Consider the following 20329-nt stretch of genomic DNA (forward strand, 5'->3'; position numbering starts at 1 on the left):
GACCAGCTGAGGAGGTTTTCTAGTGGAGGGATGTTTTGGCCAGGTGGGAAGTAGCATCCAATTATGTTGATGGTTTTGTTTTGGTTTATTTTGAGGTTGGTATATATTATTTCTTCATTGCCTATTTGTGGAGCTGATGATTTTAAGATCTGGATGTTTAGATGCTGTTTAAATATTATAGCTACACCGCCTCCTTTCTTGTTTAGCCAGTCTACTCTTAGTATGCCGTAACCTGCAGGGAGTATTTGCTCACTGGTAATATGAGGTTTTAGCCAGGTTTCTGTCAGGATGACTATATCTGGGGAGTACAAGTCTATGGTGGCATGGAGTTCATGGACTTTGTTGGATATACTTCTAATATTTAGGCTTAGTAGAAGGAAGTCACTTGGCTTTCTATTGGCTGTAATATGGGATAAGTTACATTAGGAAATTGTAAATCCATGTTGTTAGGATTTAGGGACTTGGTTTTACGGGGTCACCTGAGTAGTGTCTAGGCTTAAGGCTAGATGTTAGTGATCTGATATTAGTGTTGCTTGATGCACTAACTAGCTGCCCCTTAGCTCAATGCAAAGTATGTGCTACATGTTAAAGCCCTAAGTACTAGCTTTATAGGTGTGTAGGGTTAGACAGAGTACTGCTAATCACCACTGTGTGGTGAACAGCTAAAAAAAAACACCTAATTTACAGTAAACAGCAAAAAGCTGAAAACTAACTCCCATGGTGACTGGCCAATAAATGACTGCACAATGAGTTCCCTGGACTGCGTCCCAATGCAGAGAGACCAGGTAAATACCTTCTGCCACAATATGGATTATCCTGTAAGTTCATAATGTAAAAGCACAGCGAAAGTTGCGCTAAAGTCTAGATTAACATGAAACAACTAAATCCAAAAAAGCCCTCTGGCTGATGAAACAATCTCAATTTAAGCCTGCCTGTGTGCTTTCCAACTAGGACTGACCAGGCTAGTTTACTGCTGCCACTAGAATAGCAACCTCTATCTTCTTAATGTAAAAACACACTCTGCTTAGCCAAAATTGTAAAGGTGCCAACTAGATGAAAGCAACTGTTACAGCAATGCATACAGCAGACAAGGCTTAGAGCAATTCCCTTCAAAAAGTCACCATTTAGGCTGTCTGTCCCTGCTGCGGCATTGTTCTTAATGTTCAATAGCACCTTCCTAATATCCTCTTCCTTAAAAAGTAGACAGTTACCAAATGAAATTTTATCTAAGCAGGAAATTAGTTTAATGTGGAATGACTTACTGAAAAATCCTTCTGCAAACATATCCACAAGAACATTAGTTTTGTAATGTAGTTAAACACATCCAGTAAATTTAACCCTAATGACCCTAAATCAACAACATCTGAAATGATTGAACAAAGCATTTTTTGTTGAGGGTATTTGCCAGGTTAATCTCATATAATGACCTAATGCTACAGATTTCTCTGAAATAACTCCTTATACTTATTATAACATAGCTTATTTTGTGATGCAAGACACGTTCTATATTCTCTCACAATTTAATCAGGATTAAATTACTTTAACTCTACTTTCCTAAAAATTTAAATCATCATGCTCCCATCCGAACCATAAGAATACAAACAAATTATGCCCCATGACTAACTAAAGATACCAAAATTACAATGAAAGAATAAAAACAAAATTGCCAATCACAGAGAAATATATTTAGAATTCCATAATAAGGCTAAAAAACAAATTAAATTAGATAAAATCAACTACTACAAAACTATGCAAGAAAAACATGCTCACAACTCTAAAAAATTCTGGGCCATAGTAAATGGCATAATGCAGCCAGGAAAAGCCTCCACTCCAACCCCAGTGCTACCAAACAACCAGGACAACATTTCCACTTAGTTTAACAAAGTCTTTACCGAAACAGTTCAAACTCTTGCACAAACCCAAAACACCACTAGCTGCCCCACAACAGAATGTTCCCCTACTCAACCAAATACAAAACAAAATAATGATACATCCAGCTTTTCCCTACACCTTGTACCCACAAAAGTAATCCTTAAACTCCTAAAAAAAAAATCAAACCAACCACACTAGCACCTGACAACCTACATGCAGATTTCCTTCAAATAGCAGCAGAAGCAATAGCCTATCCTGTATCCATTCTCATAAACAGATCACTAGCAGAATACAAGGTACCCACCTTATGGAAAACATCACATATTATTCCACTACACAAATGAGGTAAATCCTTAGAACTCACCAACTATCACCCTATCCCAATCCTATCACTTTTACCAAAAATATTAGAAAGCGTTGTCCACTACCAGCTACTGCATTACCTCCTAGAAAATGACCTACTCTCCAAATCTCAGCACGGCTTTAGGCCCTCACACAGCACCACCACAGCACTGCTATCATTCACTGATATAGTTAACCACCATTTGTATCTTCCACAGTCTTAGACTTATAAAAAACCTTTGACATGGTAAACCACAGCTTTCTACTTCAAACTCTTTCTAACCTAAACTTAAGCTCCTCCTCTATATCTTGGTTCACTAGCTACTTATCAGACCATCAGCAAGAGGTCATTTGGCTAGACCAGCTGTCCCCCTCTACTACCAGTATTCACAAGAGTCTCCCAAGGGTCTATTCTAGGCCCACTGCTGTTCTCACTATTTACCAACCAAATCTCTTCTTCCTCACCCACATCCATCGTACAATATGCAAATGACACAACCCTTATATCTGCTGCTCCCATCTTGACAGAACTCCAAACCCTAACCCAATATAACTTTAGTCTAGCTGAAACATGGTTCACCAAATTTAAACTTATTCTTAATCCCAAAAAAAAAAAACAAATTATTTTTGGTCCCGGGCGACCCCCTCCCCTAAACAATAATTTTACTATTAACTCTAAGGACAACATCCAAATCACTCCTACTACCCACACTAAACTGTTAGGTATTGAAATAGACAATAACCTAAAATTTGACATTCATATAGCTCAAACCATCAAGAAAGTAAACAAAAAGCTAGGGCTCCTCTACAGGAATAAACAGTTTATGACCAAGCAAACCAAAGCAACCATCGCTAGGACACATCTCTTATTCATCCTTCTCTATGCCTCCCCTGTCCTTACAAATCTCCGCCAAAATGATCTAAGCAAAATGGAATCTTGTTACAACAAGATTGCCAAGTTTGCTACAGAAGCCTCTTACAGATCACACCAGCGTCTTGCCCTTAAGCAGCTCAACTGGCTTGAACTGCCTCAATTACTTTTACTCAATCAACTCTCAATAGCCCACAAGCTCTACTACCTTCCAAAAAATACCCCAGCATTTCAGCATCTAATCCAGCCTTACACTTCATTGAGAGCCTTGAGATCCAGTAGCAAAAACCTCATAAATGTCATTAAACATAAAAAATGATGCTGGTAAAGCTCTCTTTGCTTGCACTATTGCCAGGACCTGGAACTCACTACCAAGCCAAATAACCATGACTTCATCTAGTACTCAATCCAAAAAGCTCCTGAAAACCCATTACTTGAACAACTGGCTTTGCCCATGCTACTCCCCTGGTTAACTCTCACCAGTACACTGTTCTAATAATCTAACTTAGGGACTACACCTTAAATTTTCTCTGGAAATTCTGATAAATATTTCCCCCGAATAGCTAAATATTAAAGCAATAACTGACAATGTGGTGTGGTATATTGAAGATTTACTCGTGGTTGGTGTGGTATAATCACGAGGGCAAAGCCCAAGTGATTAAACAAAGGCAACCGTGGGTAAATCTTTAATATACCACAACCACGGAGTCAGTTATTGCTATTATACAATGACATTATTTAAGAAAAAAAATACTTACTTTTCATAAATAATGTCTGTATAATGGCGGATTACTGTTCTGCTGGTTGTGGTATGCTGCTTCTTCATTTTGATGTACTGCACATGCATATGGGACTTGCATTCCCACGCATACTCAGCACATCGATGATTTGAAACGGAAGCAACAGAGAAAACAAAGTCTCCGTTACTCCGTTTTCTCTCTTTTTTTTTTTAATTGTTAAAAAAAAGGTTTTGGGGCACTTTATACCGATGGAAAAAAGTTTGGGCGACCAGACCTTTTTCCGTTGGTATATTGTGGGATTTACAATGGGAACACTGGTTGGGCTGGGCCAATCAGCATGCATGTTTTCGAATAGTAATAGGGAGTCATTGTATAACAGATAATTAACCATTACTAAAAGAAAAAAAAAGGGGTTTTGCTGTCTTAATGCCTTGTATAACTTGTAAAACTGCACATTACGGTATAGAAAGTTGGACATTGCTATTGTGTTTATTAGATGTCTAGAGCTGCTTATTATGTAAAATTTCCCTGTATGTAGTGTTCTTGGAGCTTTTCTCCCAGGGAATCCACTGAAAATGGATCTGTGTCCAGTTGGACTTTCCTGGCTAACAAATGTAAAATAAATAAATAAAATTAAAAAATAGTAAAAAGTTATCATTCCACCAGGGAACTTTACATTTTTTGTTAGATACAATTATTTCTGGAACAAAAAAAAAAAGAGAGAGAGAGAAAACAGAAAACTCCAGCACCACAAAAAATATTAGCTTAGATTTGATGTTTATTCATGAACTGTACAATCCGCAAAACAACAGACTCAGGTTTTTCCCTTTAGCTTTTCAATGCTGTAAGACTAACTCAATCAAAAACTTACATGCTACTATAACATAACTGGCAACTGTGCAAGGTGGCCTTAACTGTACTGCCTGTATTTACACTTTAGTATCTACAATCAACTAGCTATTCAGTAAGACAGCTATAGCATGCACTCATAAAGAAAAACACAGCTACAATAGGTGAACCCATGATTCCAGAATGCCAAAAAAACTATATTACATATCCTATGTTTTTAAAAGAATATTCAGAACTCTGATTAAAAATTGATGGTTTTACAATTATAATGAACTATTTCACTTAATTACAATCCTAGCTTTGATCAATGGCTGTCAGTGGATAGGAAAACATTTGGGATGCTTATCTAACACTAAATGGAATAGCAGAACAATCCAAAGAAATAACTGTGCCACTATATACAACAGTGATTTACCCACTCACACAATACACAGTAGATTTTTATGCTTGCCTAGCTTAACCACCAGATAAAATTCAAACATTTCTCACTAAAAATTGGATTTCCAAAATGTGACTAAAAATACATTAAGGGAGCTATCACTGTATTCAATGTTACACATTTTCCTGAGAAATGACCTCCATTTATTTTTAAGTCACTATCAGATAGGGTTATTTCATCTCACAGCAAAAGGTTCTCCGGTTCGATCCTTGGCTGGTGTGCCTTCTGTGTGGAGTCTGCATGCCCCCCCCTGTGGTCACGTGGGTTTCCTCTCACATCCCAAAGCCATGCTGTAGGTGGATTGGACACTCTAAATTGGCCCTAGGTGTGAGTGTGTGCATGTGTGTGCCTTCTGTGGAAGGTTGGGTGTCGGGCTGGCAACTCGACACTGTAAAAACTCCACTGCCAATCATGAGTGGACAGGTAATCCACTGTGGTGACCCCTTAACTGGGAAAAGCCGAAAAAAGAAGAAGAAGAATCAGGTAGGGTTATTTGTGAAACATTGTGTCTAGTACAGACAGACCATCAAGGCTAACAAGAGGCTGGGAAATGCCTACTATAACTAAACAAACAAGAAAAAGAACAGGTTTGTTACACAGTAAGTACCTAGAGTATGGACTAAGGTGCCACTTCTAATTAGAAATACTTGCATGCATATGCATTTAAGAAATCAGTAGATTTTAATGGTGTGCAACATAATATGGGGGCTTCACTGGGTAATTTCCTAGGAGGTAAGTCAAGCCCAGTAGAAGCAGAATAGTTTTAAAATAGGACAATAGTTCAGGACGTAACACAGAATACTTAAAAGTGATGCAACAGTTTTTGTAAAGGCTAGTACAGGGTTAAAAAAAATAAACTAAAGATATGTGGTCTAGCACTTTAAGCCAGAATGCCTGGGTTTCCATGTAAGAATGCAACCGAGTGGTTACCTGCCCTTGTTTAAGTGAAAGACAGGCTAAAGATGGCAGAAGTCAGTGGGCAGACCACAGTGGTCTGGATTGCTTGCCTGTGGTTGCATTTATGGTGAGAAGAGAGAATGTCTGAGGCTGTGGCAACTGGCTGCATGGTAGAAGTATTCACATTTTACCAGAGAGGGTACTGGTAGCAGAGAACTTGGAAACTACCAATGTGGTACCAAACTGACTTTGGCAACCAAATGGTTCATTATGTTTATGTCAGTGACAGACTTTTTAATCTTATGTTAAAGTAATACCTATTGTTTCCTAGTACCCATGCTTGTGAGCTTACAGTACAGGGTAGAGACTGTACTGTACCAAAAGTCTTTTTATTTTACAGGCTCATTGATAAAGATGCAGCTGAGTATTACTACACTTAACGTAGGTTCACTGACAAGATGCAGGCTGGAATTGGATGACATGATGATATGGAGGAGGCTGGGCATCCTATGTATTTAAGAGCCAAGATAAAAGGGCAGTGCATTGAAGCCAGTTGGCTTGGGATCCTGTGCAGAGTGTGTATGTCCACCCTGTGGTCACGTAAGTTACCTCCAGGTGCTCTGGTTTCCTCCAACATCCCAAAGACATGGTGTATGTAGATTGGACACTCTAAATTGGCCTTAGGCGTGAGTGTGTGCATGTGTGTGCCTTCTGTGGAAGGTTGGGCACCAGGCTGGCAACTTGTCACCATAAAACTCCACTGTCAATCATGAGCGGACAGTTGATCTGCTGTGGCGACCCCTAACCTGGAAAAGCCGAAAGAAGAAGAAGTCTACTTCTCAGGAGAAGGACATGCTAGAAATGGTGTGGGAATTGTTTTGAGAAATAGGCTTCAGAAGGCAGTAAAGGATATAATCAGAATTAATGACAGACTCATGGCAAGCAGACACCAGTGTAATTATAGAGCAGTACTCATAATCTCAGCCTATGCCCCACAGCAAGGTTGTGACAGTGAGGAAAAGAGTGCCAGCAGTTGCAGTGCCTACTAGATAAAGCAGAACATGAATTGGTGTTGATAATGGCAGACTTGAATGCATATATTGGGACAGACAGAACAGCATATATGGAGTGCCTGGGTCCACATGGCTGGTGCAACAGGAATAAAGGAGGAGAGACCATTCTGGACTTTTGTCTGGCAAATGGCTTGATAGCAGTCAACATATGGTTCAGAAAGAAAGACAGTCACAAAATCACATACAAGAGTGGTTAATATGCAACTCAGGTAGACTTCCTCCTAGTAAGGAAAGGGCTCTGGGGTCGAAACAATGATTACAAAGTCATCCCCAGTGAAACAGCTGGCCCACAACAAAAACCACTGGTTGCCACAATCAGCTGCAAGCAGTGGTCAGAGAAGGCTCTAAGGTCAGAGAACAGGTTAAAGACCTGGAAATTGAATGGAGAGAAAGTACAACAGTTCAATGAATTACTCAGGGCTCCAGCATTCCAAGAAGAGGAGGAAATAGGTAAATAGGTGAAGTTGAAGAAGAATGTCAGTCCCTCAAAACAGTGTGTCCGAGGACTAGTGAACTGATATGTGTCTGAGCCAGGTATGGAAATAAGGTACATAAAGAAAGCTGGTGGTGGAGTGCCAAAGTCATCAAAGGAAAGGAGTGAGGGAAAAACTGGGACACAGAAAAGGCCAACCAGGCTAGAAAGAAATACTGGCTGTCTGACAAAGAACTAAGAAAGGAGTTGCAATAGCAAAGAACAGGGCATCAGAGGCACACTACCAGCTTCTGAAAAGTGACTCAGTAGGTGGCACAAACTATATCAGGTTGCATGGCAAAGACAGAAAGATAAAGAAGATAGTCAGACACCTTTCATAAGGGATGCAGCAACAACCTGCTCCCAGTCCATAGGACATCAAAGGCAGATGGAAGGAGTATTTTCAGCAGCTTCTGAATGAAAACCCCACAGAAGCCATACTGTCCCAGACACATTCTATGATAAGAGAAAAAGAGGAACCCACCCTAGATGAAGTGAGAATAGCACTACGGAGAATGAAGTCAGGTAAATCAGCAGGATCAGAAGAGGTCACAGCAGATATGATAAAGATGCTGGGTGAGTTAGGGGAGAAATGGCTCCTGAGGGTACTCATAGCAGTATGGAGAGAAAGGAGTATCCCAGATGAATGGAAAATAAGTATATTCATGCCATAAAGTGTGCAAGAGAGTGGTGCAACCAGTACTACTGCATGGTACAGAAACCTGGGCAGTAAATGCAGAGCTGATGAGGATGCTAGAGGTGATGGAAATGAAGTGGCTGAAAAGGGTGGTAGGATGCACAGTGTGGGACAAAGAAATGAGGACATAAGAGCAGAAGCCAAAGTAGCTCCAATTGCAGAAAAGAGCAAACAGATCAGATTATGGGGGTTCAGACATATGTGCAGAATGGCAAAAGACAATCCGGCTAAGAAGATTTGGGACAGACAGGAAGAAGGTAAGAGGAAACGAGGACATCCAGCAAAGACGTGGCTGGATTGTGTGAGAGAAGACCTGTGATAGTCAGTCATGAGCATCACAAAAGGCAGGAGTGTGGCATTGAATAGAGAGAGATGGTGATAGTTAACATGATACCCCAACCCCATTTAGAAAAATGGGGTTGATGATGATGACAAAGATGCAGGTCAGAGAGACCATTATATACAGACAATCTTGTGTACATATTCTACACACTGTATGTTTTGCTCCACTGATGCCAGGACTGGAAAAAAATGAGTGTTCAAGACATGGAAACATTCATACAATGGGTTAGGCCAGGTTCAGAGGAGAATGTCTCCTGTTGTAGAAGGTAGTAGTCCATAAAAAACATGTAAAATAGCCGTAAAAATGCCAGCGGATAAGAAAGAAATTGTGTATTGTTATTATTAGGCAAGAAGCCTGAATTTCCAAACAGAAGATATTCAAAAAGATTAAGAGAGAAATTAGAGAAAAGAAAAAAAACTTGCACAAGAAAAACTGTAAAAAGCTTCAAATTCAAATTTATGTTTATTAATACAACAGATCCATGACAAGAAACTTTGGGTCATTTTAAAAAGAAGCAACTGAGGAAGTACAAAATTATAAAGAACAAAACTTAGAGATTTTTGAAAGGTATAAAAAAGAAACATGGGAGTGGGAAAGAAGGAGATCTGATATGGTGCCATATGTATGCAAAGGAATAAGCCAAACTAATCAATACAAAAGCAGCACCAAAGATATTTGAAGAGAAATACATGCAAAGGCCCCCAGATATGGAACATGTCACACTGCAAAACATAAGATCACAAAGGGGGAGTAGAAAAGAGGATTGCTGATGAAGAAGTTAAAGAAATAGAAACTGAAGTTATGGATTACCTAAGAAGTGAAGGATTTAGTTTAGAAAATCCAAATCTGGTAACATCATAGTATGAATATCCCCAAATTAAGGAGAAACAATTGGATTAGGAAGCATCTGATCACTTGCCACATGAAGATGGACAGTCTTCAGCAGGAAACCAAAACAAACCTCATTTGGAGTTGCACAGCATGACAAAGGAGCAGAAAACAGTGGAAACTCTGACATAGACAATGTTCTGGTGTAATAGGCCAGTGAGTTCTCATAATATGAAACAGCAATGGACGATGCAGGGTGCAGCTGAACAGAATACATCACAGAAAGATATTCTGGAGCTTTCTGTGGAACTGCTCATAGGAAATGCAGAACAAAGAATGTGCCTTCATTTAGAAGAAAAGGATCTAAGGGAAAAATTGCTTGATCTAACAGAGCTAGATGGACATATTAAGATTGACAAAAGAAATAGATTACAGAAAGTCAATAAGACCTAAAATGTAAGAAGTTTGAATAAACAAATGAACACAGTAATGAAGACTATTAACAGAAATTCAGTTGATATAACAGAAGTACATAGGATATATTACTGAGCCGCTAAATTAATCACAGATGAAGCCTTAGCACAAAACCACAGGGCAGTAAGGGAAAGGAAAGGAAGAAATAAAATGCTATCATGGAAGTATTGAATGGAGAAAACAATAAAGCAATTAAGACAAGAAGAAGTGTCACTGTTAGAAGAGAATAAAAGAGGGAAGAGAGCAACAAAATACTTAGAAAGATGGACATGATAAAAGCAAAGTTCAGTATCAGAAGAGATACCTGATATTGTATCATACATACATATCATACAGATCATGCATCTATATACTATTGCAAATAATATATTAAAGATATCAGCAGAGGAAGAAAAACGTAGAGGATATGCAGAGAAATATAAAGGAAAAGTACAAAACATTCAATTCACTGATGATCCAAAAAAAAGTTTTAGACAGAGTTGGGAAACAAAGCAAAAGAAATAGAAACAACACCAAACAGAAAAAGAAATAGACATTTGGAGAAATAGCTATGAAGACCTTGTGGAACATAACAAAGATGCTGAATGGATAGAAGTAAAATAAACTAAGAAGTTCAAATGTACAGGATATGAAATGGGATGAAGTATTGGCTAGAGAAATTGAAACAAAATTAAGAAAAGCTCTTAATTGGAAAAACCCAGGCCCAGATGCAATACCTAACTTCTGGCTAAAAGTACTAACATCTTTAAATGAAGATTTAGCCCCAAGTAAAAACTACTTATATACACATCTTGAACAGGCTCCAACCTTTTTAACAAAAGGAAAAATGATACTCCTCTTTTAGAGTGAACCTGCAAGCTGCCCTAAAAATTACAGACCAATAACTTGCCTTCCGACGATGTATAAACTATTACTGAAACTGATGCCAACAGAGTTTATAGTCATTTAGAAGATAACTCAATCACAGTAATAGAAGAGAGAGTAGCAAAAGAAAGTAATTTGGAACAAAGGATCAATTGTTGTTAAATAAAATCATAATGGAGAATTGTATGGCATAGATAGATTACAAAAAAAGGATTTGGCAGCATCCCACATTCGTGGATAAAGGAGTGCTTACAGATGTATAAGATACATTCTACATCAATCAATTACATTGCAGTGACCATGAAATAGTGGCAAACCACTTTGCAACTAAGCGATGATAAAGGATAAATTATAATCCCAGGGATAAAAATTCAAAGGGGGATATTCCAGGGTGACTCTTTGTCACTGTTGCTCTTTTGTCTTGCCCTTAACCCATTAACCTGTCTACTTAACAGATAATGTTGTGGCTACAATTTGTCTCCCAGAAAATATCAAAGTGTAAAGACTTCTCATCTTTTTGTGGATGATTTAAAACTGCACAGTTCATCAGATGAGGAGCTGAAAGCACATGCAAGTGGTCAAAACTTTCTCAGATGATACAAAAATGTCATTTGGTCTTGATAAATGTGCAAAAGTAAACATTTAAAGCAGGAAAACTGCAGCACCAAGAAAATATCAGTCTTGGACAGGAATATGATATAAAGGAACTTGAGCAGGAAGGAGTGCATAAATATCTGGGAACTGATGAAGGATCAACAATAAAATATGAACACGTGAACAAAACTTAATAAGGGATATTTTAGAAGACTAAAATTAATACTGAAAACAGCCCTGTCATTTAGCAACAAAGTCCAAGTTATAATCCAATTTACTCTTCCTATTCTAAATTACAGTTTTGGGCTAAATGACTGGCCTCCAAAAGGTACTGGATCAGTTGTACAGGAAAACAAAAAAAAAATGCTTCAAGCTTATCAAATGATACATAAAAATCAGTGATACCAAGATTATATATTCCTCATTCTGATGGAGGCATGGGCCTTCTCAAAACTGATTATATATATAGATCTGTAATGGAAGGACTGATTACATATCTGCTGACCTCACCACATCCAAACATAGTGAAAGTTTTAAAACTTGGGGAGAACAACTCTATGATGTCTTCCCTTCTTAGTTTAGAACCATATCAGTGGGAATGAAAATCAAAACAGAAGAAGACAAAAGATCAGGCAGCAACTAAATGTGTCACAAAATGAAAGAATATAAGGAGAAAGGTCAGATGAGAAGGCAAGAAATGTGGAAAAGGCATACGTACAGAAAACTCCTGGAACAACTTCATGTTGATCAGGACCTGATGCAGGAATGGTTAAGCAGAGGTGAATTTAATGATGATAATGGTTAATACTGGAGGCTCAGGATAGTAGACTATTGTACATGTTGCTTTAAAAACTCCATTGAACATGTGGGAGAAACAGACAAATGTAGGTTCCATAAAACAGAATTAGAAACAGTTGAACATCTTTTTGCTGGGTGTGATACACTAATGGCAGAAGGCCTATATACTGAAAGGTATAATAATGTGGCAAGACTGTTACATTAGGGACTGTGCAAGCATTACAATATAAAAGTAGCTGACAAGCATTGGAAACATATGCTACAAAGCATTATAAAGAATGAAGTTTATATCATCATATTCCATCATAAGGTATAACCCATTACCAACAGCTCAAAAACAGATGGAAGAAAACCAGATACAGTAGTCCACAAAAAGAAGGCATAATTAGCATTGATCACTGAAATTGTTACACCCAGTGATTACAGTGTCTTATGCACAGAGACACAAAGTGATAAAATACCATGATCTACAGATAGAAACAAGGGCAATGTGGAAGGACAGTTCCAATAGTAGTAGTAGCAACGGTTCTCATAAAAACAAATTTACAGTCATCTTTTAGATAAGCTAATGATAGATGTAATTCTGTATGAAGTGCAGAAAGAGTGAGTTCTGGGCACATTGCGGGTGCTGCAAAGAGCACTTTTGGCAAACAACAAAGACTGAAAACATACTAATTTCATGAGCTTTAATCATACTGTTTTACGATTTGGGTCCATTCCCATCATGGTATCAGAGATCCAAAAGCCTTGCAGAAATTAAACTGAGGGATACCAAAAGTATTTATTTTACAGGCTCATTGATAAAGATGCAGCTTAGACAGACCATTAAGCTATGCAGATAGTCCTGTGTACCCATTTTATGCACTGCAATTTTTGTTCCATTGTAAGTTTTTTCTGGGTTGCCATTTCTGACTGATTATTCTCCTGGCAAAATTTAATCCAGTTTTATTTTGTGCCAAATCTAACTGTGTGCTTATTGACCAACATGTTCCAAAAAATAATAACATGAGTTAACCTTCATTTAATGTTCTAGGAGATCACAAGTCAAATATTCATGCATACAAACCAATTAATAAAACTAAATAATTCACAGTTTTCAACAGAGGGGTGATTATGGGGTAATCTGTTATTAAACTACCCCAAAATGCTAACTTTTTGGGAAAGAAAATTAATACCTTAATGATTCATGGATGAATTGTTTTTTTTTATTTAGTCTAAACACTTTTTAGTGAACTTTTTAGTGAAGTGCCATAACAAAAATGTATTATTTAATTTTATTTTCACAGTCGTGTACATATTTAGATCAGTGATATGTTGCAGTCATGTTACCTTCTAAAATTACTCCAGATGAGGGGTTAGTAAAATACAGTATCATTATGTAGGCAGTGACTCACATAATTAAGAAGGTACTGTATGCTGATTGAGGGTGATGACATTGATATCAGCTTGCTGGATCCTCAAAGACAGCATGTGGAGTAACCTCAGGCAAGCATGAGACTGGTACATCTGACTTCACAATTAACACCATAATGGAACCAAGATGCAACTATTCGACTATATAGGTTCATAGGTTAGTACTAGGCTAACTGCCCCTGTGGGCCATTTTAAGCCTAGCTAATTATCCAATGTAAGAATCAAATCCTGCACCTGGTGTTTGTAAGGTAAACAGCTTATTCATTATGTCAACCTTCCACCCTATGCATGGCAAAGCTGATTTTTATAGGTGCCACTGTAATAAGAGCAGAGACTGATGATAATGTACTCAACAAGACTGCTCTTCCTTCCTTTGATAAGTACATGGAAAGAGCTCAGTATCTAGCATACCCTGGTGTGGGACAGACACACATCAAACTGATTGACTTTCAACAAGAATGAGAAGCTGTGGTGATTGCTTACTGTCCATGCTTAAGACACACATCTCATTTAAATATTTATGGAGATCCATGTCAGTGTGAGAACAAAAATAAAGGAGCATTTACAGCTAGCTTATGATGGCAAATAGCATCACAAATTCTAGGTTAACTACTTCTGTGGTCAGGTTGGGAACTCAAACAAAATTATACAACTGACTATTATGTAAGACATCCTTCCAATCCATACTAAGCAAAGTTAAGTCAAGACACATTTAGTAAGCTCTCATTAGGACAAGGTTCATTCTCATGGAAGAGGGTAAAAAGGTGAGCCTTTTGGAATCTCAGAAAAAAATAGAAAATGCATGAAGCAAAATAAGATACACTACACAAAAAGGCTTTGCAATGTTTGCATAATTGCAGAATACTCACTCATAGGGCAAGATAATGTTTTTGAAACACGTTGTTTTACAGTAAAAATGAAACATACAAGGAAACAACTGACTTACTGTATGATAATCATAGCCATCACCTAATTTTAAATTATCCAATATAAAAACATCATTTTAGATAAAAGTTTAAACACTGTATAAAATATAAGCAAATCTCCAAGAACTAAAAAGAGAAGTTATTCCACAGTGGATAAAAGGTCCTACAGCTAAAATCAATATAAAATAGCATCTTAAACAAGCTCAAGGACCAAACATAGAAGAACAGCTCTGCAATAATTGTTTAATTGGTTGGTGCTTTGTTGCCAGTAACTGGCGCTTCACCAGACCACACATATAGAATTAAAGACATCAAACATACAAAATGTAAAACTTTTCAAATTAAAGCACCTGACTTCATATTCACCAATAAAAATGCATAAACCATCACATGATAAATCACTTAAAAGACTCCATTCATAAAAAGTATGGAGATATTCCCTTCACTTAGTCAGATTACGTGCATTTAATATAGGTCTTAAAGGGAACTCCCCATTCAAACCCAGAATCTAGTCTGCTTGTAGGTTAATAATCCAATAAATCTCCATTTGCTCCATTCTATTCCCAATATCTCCTATACATAAATGTATAACAACACATTCAAGGACTATAAATTTAAATATATGATTAATATCATTATCTACAACATGCTTCACTAATGCATTACTAACATCCTGTCTCCCAACAGCAGCCACATGTTCTGGAATACATTCTCTTAATGTTCTGTTCATATTTCCAACATAGAAAGATGATCACTTTAAAGAGTGAACAAACATCTAGGGTAATCATCACATATTGCTGTATAACAGAGCCATTACTGACATTCAAATATAGATCTTCTAAAAACTGCTTGGTATCTCTTAAGATAGTTGAAGATGAATCCACTATGGGTCTATATTCTCAATATAAATAGAAAATGGCTCTGGTCTGGTTAAACTCTTATTCATTTTAGGGAGTTCATGGAGTATATGCACAATCAGAAACTCAACGGTGAAGTAATTATAGAGATCTAATGAAATCACTCTACTAAAAAGTCAAACATTCAAGGTGGAAGACACAGAGTGAATCATGACATCAATGTCTGATCTATCCAGAATACAATAAGCAGTGTCATCAGAAAGTAACTCATACATTGCATCTGTATAAAATTTCCTATCCATTATGAGCATCGGCCTTCCCTTGTCAGCTGGGCGAATGGATGAGAATCTGGATCTTCTTGTAAATCTTTCAAAGCAGTATATTCAGACTTACTTAAATTATAAAAATTCTTACCCCTCCAGTCATTATCAAACATCATAGCTAAATGATTTTTGCATGTTCTACAAAAAGCTTCTAACAAAGGCTTCAGTATAGGAGTATAAATACTAGGTTTCTCAAACATGCACGTGTTCGTAGTACAAGAAAAAACAGTTTTCAGCATTACATTATGGGCAAACATCTTAATATGCAATGCAGTACTAGTAACGTCAGCTTCTGATGCTGGAATAAATGTTCATGGACAGTCCTCTTCTCCTAGCACACAATTCTTCTACTTGCGAGAAATGCATCTACATCAGTAACCTGGAATCGCTCTCTCGTGCCACAGTCAGTACTCTTGACTAAGAGGAGACCGCCAGCACAAACACCACACCAGCAAACATATTTGCCAAAGGTGACTTAATAGTGAGACACACTGGTGTACTCTTTGCCAGGCTCGACAAGGAGAAGGTCATGGTCAATTGTCTGTCTGGTGCCAGAATCCGCCAGATCACGCACGCACTTAAGTCTCTCCACAACAGGTACAAGTCTGACTCTGTCGATGTCCATGTTGTTGTGAATGACTTGAGATATACCTTCCTGGACTATATGAAGAGAGACATGATTAAGATCTCAGAGTATGTGTCCCAGGCAGGTATGACCCTAGCCCTAAGAAGCATCCTTCCTTCACCAACAATGATACCACAATACCAACAAAAAATAATTGACTTCAACAATTGGCTTAGTTTCTGGTGTCTTTCCAAGGGGATCCAGTATCTGTTTGCTTGGGATGACATGGTTGACAGGCCTCGATGCTTTGCCAGATATGGCCTCCACCTGAAGCCCCTGGGGTTCTGGAAACAGGCCAAGGCTCTTGCCTCCTCCACTGTGCCTTTTTAGGCTATGTCCCAAAGACAGATCTTCCAACTTAAATGATCTGTCAAAAAGCAAACTGTGGGTCATGCTGCTTAATGCTAGATGCCTTAATCTGAAAATGCACTCACTGGTGGCTATCCTCACACTGGAAAACGCTGATGTCTGTGCGGTCATAGAAACTTGGTTCAGGGCTCCAGAAAGCACCCCTGCCTTACCACGCTACACCTCATTCCACAATTTCTGACCCCCAAATGAGGTCAGAACGACTAAGGGTGGTAGATTCTCTATCTTCATTAAGGACAGGCACACCTCCAGACTGGTTTGCTACCATGATGCACTGGAATTATTCCAGATGCAATTGGCAGTTGGCAAGACACCCATCCAAGTTGCAGCCAGCTATAGACCCCTCATGGCTCAGGATACCCACTCCTCCTACCTGGCCCTACTTGACTCCATGAAGGTATGCCATAACACCCTGATCCTTGGTGACTTCAACTACCCCATCATAGACTGGGTGACCTATTCCTGCACTAATGCACTCATCCAATGGTTCCTTGACTTCATCGATACTAACACACTAGACCAGTTTGTCTCATCCCCCACACAAGGGGGGATAACATTCTGGACTTGGTTCTCACCAACATGGGTGACTGCTGCACCACTGCCATAGTAAGTTCTTCCCTGGTGAGATCAGATCATTGGTCTGTCTCAAAGTTCCTATCTCACCCAACGCTCTCTCCAGCCATAACCAGACTAAAACCTCTCAAAAGCTGACTACAACCTCCTAAGGCAGGGTATCAGAAGCTTCACATCACCACCCCCCAGATGATGCAGACAACTATGCTGAACAGTACACCAATGCAGTATGCAAGTACCTGTGCAACTGCATGGACTCAGCCATACCCAACAGAACTAAAACTTGCTCCACAAGGAAACACAAACTTGTCTGATGGACATCCTCTATCAACAGGCTTTACAACAAAAGGAAGAAACTGTTGTCCGAGGCTAAAAAGGATAAATTCCAAATTGGAAAAACTCCCTCCTCAGTTTCAACAAGCAAATTAACTCACTAGTGAAAACCTCCAAAGCCAATTATGAATTGAAACTAGCCTCCAAAACAAAGGGAAACCACAAAGCCTTCTTCAGTTACATCAAGAACATCTATGGTAAAGTCCAGTTTTTTTTTCTAAATTAGTACTTAACAGTACCACTTACACTGATCCTATTGACTTAACCAACCTGCTAGCCAATAGGTTCAACGCAAACTTCACCTCCTATCCCCACTAAAGGCCCATTCAACATCCCCGAATACATATCCTGCACCTCACATCTCTGTAGATCAAGTGTTAAAGGCCCTATCCAAGGCAAGGAACACAGCTTCCATGGGACCTGATAGTATCCCAGGCTGTATTCTGCACCATCTCCAGCAAGAACTAGCTTCACCATTGAGCACCCTATTCAACCACAGCCTAATTACAGGCTTCATTCCAGCAGAGTGAAGAACTGCCATTGTCATCCCTTGCACAAAGGTGGTGCCACTACTGACCTGGGAAACTACTGCCCCATTAGCTTGACAAGTTTGATCTGTAAAGCCAAGGAGCGTATTGCTATGGATCTCAAAAACAAGGGCATAGGCAATCTCCAAGCACTTGACCCCACCCAATTCGGATTCATCAGGGGAAATCTTGCCTGTTGAACCTGGTTGACTTCTTTGAGACTGCCACCAAGGCCATTGACAAAATTCCCCACTCAGGCATCATCAAAAAGCTAACACAACTTGGCATAAATCCCTATCCCATCAGGTGGGTGGTCAACTGGCTCACTGATAGGACCCATAAGTTCAAAATAGGTGCCACTACCTCTGACAGCAGACCTGTCACTAGTGGTGTTCCCCAGGGATCTGTCCTGGGACCCCTACTGTTTGGCATCTACTTCTCCGAGGTCCAGGTAAAGACAAAGAGCCTGTGGCTGAGTAAATTTGCAGATGACTGTAAGTTGGGTGCTGTCATTGACTCCCCAAATGATGATAAGGGTCTATATTAAATGTTCGAACATTTAAACATTTGAATCACTAAACATCGAACTTTAGTGAGCGAACGTTCAAATGTTCGAGTATTTTAAAAAAATTAAAAAAAAAAAGAAAACAAAAAAAGAGAAAGTAAAGGGTGTAAGCAGAGGGGCAAGCACCCCTGCACCCCACACTCCCCATTACTTAAACATACCAACTCCGAGCTTGCGCCCCAATGTAGGAAATGGAAATTTTCTGTTTCCGCACTGTAGTGCACAGAAGTGCGATCTCTGAGTTAGTATATTTAAATAGTGTGGGGTGTGGAGGGTGCAGCCCCCACGTGGGGGGTGCAGGGAGGATTTCCCCCCTGCTTAAACACTTTACTTTTTTAAAAAATTTTTTTTTAAGATATTTGAACATTTGAACGTTCAATCACTAATGTTCGATCTTTAGTGATTCAAGCGTTTAATCGTTCAAATATTTAATATAGACCCGATGTTAACATACTGTAAGAGGGTCTCACAGCAACAAATGACTGGTGCCAAAGTCATGCCCTTAAGTTAAATGCAAAAAAATATATATTATTATACCATTTGGAAAAAGCATGGCCCCTACTGATTACCACATCAACAGCAACCCCTAAGCACAAACCCATGGTGACAGACCTGGGTACTCAGGTTAACAACAATCTCACATTTGACTATCATGTAGCAGCAGTGATTAGAAAAGCCTTTAACTTGGTTCATCTCATAAGTAAAGGGATTACATCCAGAAAAAAAGGAGGTTATTACCTCCCTGTACTCCTCCCTCATTAGGTCTAGAATTGAGTATAATGCCCTGTTTGGTATGTACCTCTCCAAACACCTGCACCAACTGGAAAGGCCATAGAAATACCTCAGAAAGAGAATCCATGGCCTCCAACAGGCTCAAATCACTATTGCTCTACTTGGTATGGTACAGATTGCTCAGAGGTGATCTCTGTCTCACCTACAAGGCAGTATCGGACCCTGCCCTACTAGAGATGCTCCATACCTGTAAGTCTAACTCCTCGCACATTACCCACTCAAATGGCCTAAATCTAATATACATCAACAAAACCTACTGGAGAAGCAGGTTTGTCTCCCAGAGGCTGTCCCCATCTCTGGAATAAACTTTCCATACATGTCAGAGTACCTTGCTGACCCTCTTCAAGCACAACCTTGATGAGTGGATGGGAAACCACAAATCAGTCCAATGGGTTCCACCTATGTCCCTCACTGACAGGGGCAACAGGTGCTGGACTGAGTTTTCTTTTTTGGGATAAACTCTTGGCTAGGCTTGTAAGGGCCCCAGGGCCATTAACCTAGTAACCGCCCATTATCCTATCATCCTATGAACAGTTAGATCTTTAGATGAAATTATTTAGCTACGATGTTTGATAATGACTGGAGTGTTAAGAATTTTTATAATTTAAGTAAGTCTGAATATACTGCTTTGAAAGAGTTACAAAATTATCCGGATTTATCCATTTGCCCAGCCAACAAGAGGAAGATTGTTATAATGGCTAGGAAGTTTTATATAGCTGCAATGTCTGAGTTATTTTTATTAACATTTGTTGACTGGAAAGTCCAACAAAGACAGAGCCTATTTTCAGCACATGCCCAGGGAGAAACACTCCAGATGCATGCCACTGGAAAGTGGGAGGAAACTGGAGAACCTGGAGGAAACCCACGCAAATG

Source organism: Protopterus annectens, chromosome 9.part0, assembly GCF_019279795.1.
Source record: "Protopterus annectens isolate FY-2018-M chromosome 9.part0, PAN1.0, whole genome shotgun sequence".
In the NCBI taxonomy this organism is placed as follows: domain Eukaryota; kingdom Metazoa; phylum Chordata; order Ceratodontiformes; family Protopteridae; genus Protopterus; species Protopterus annectens.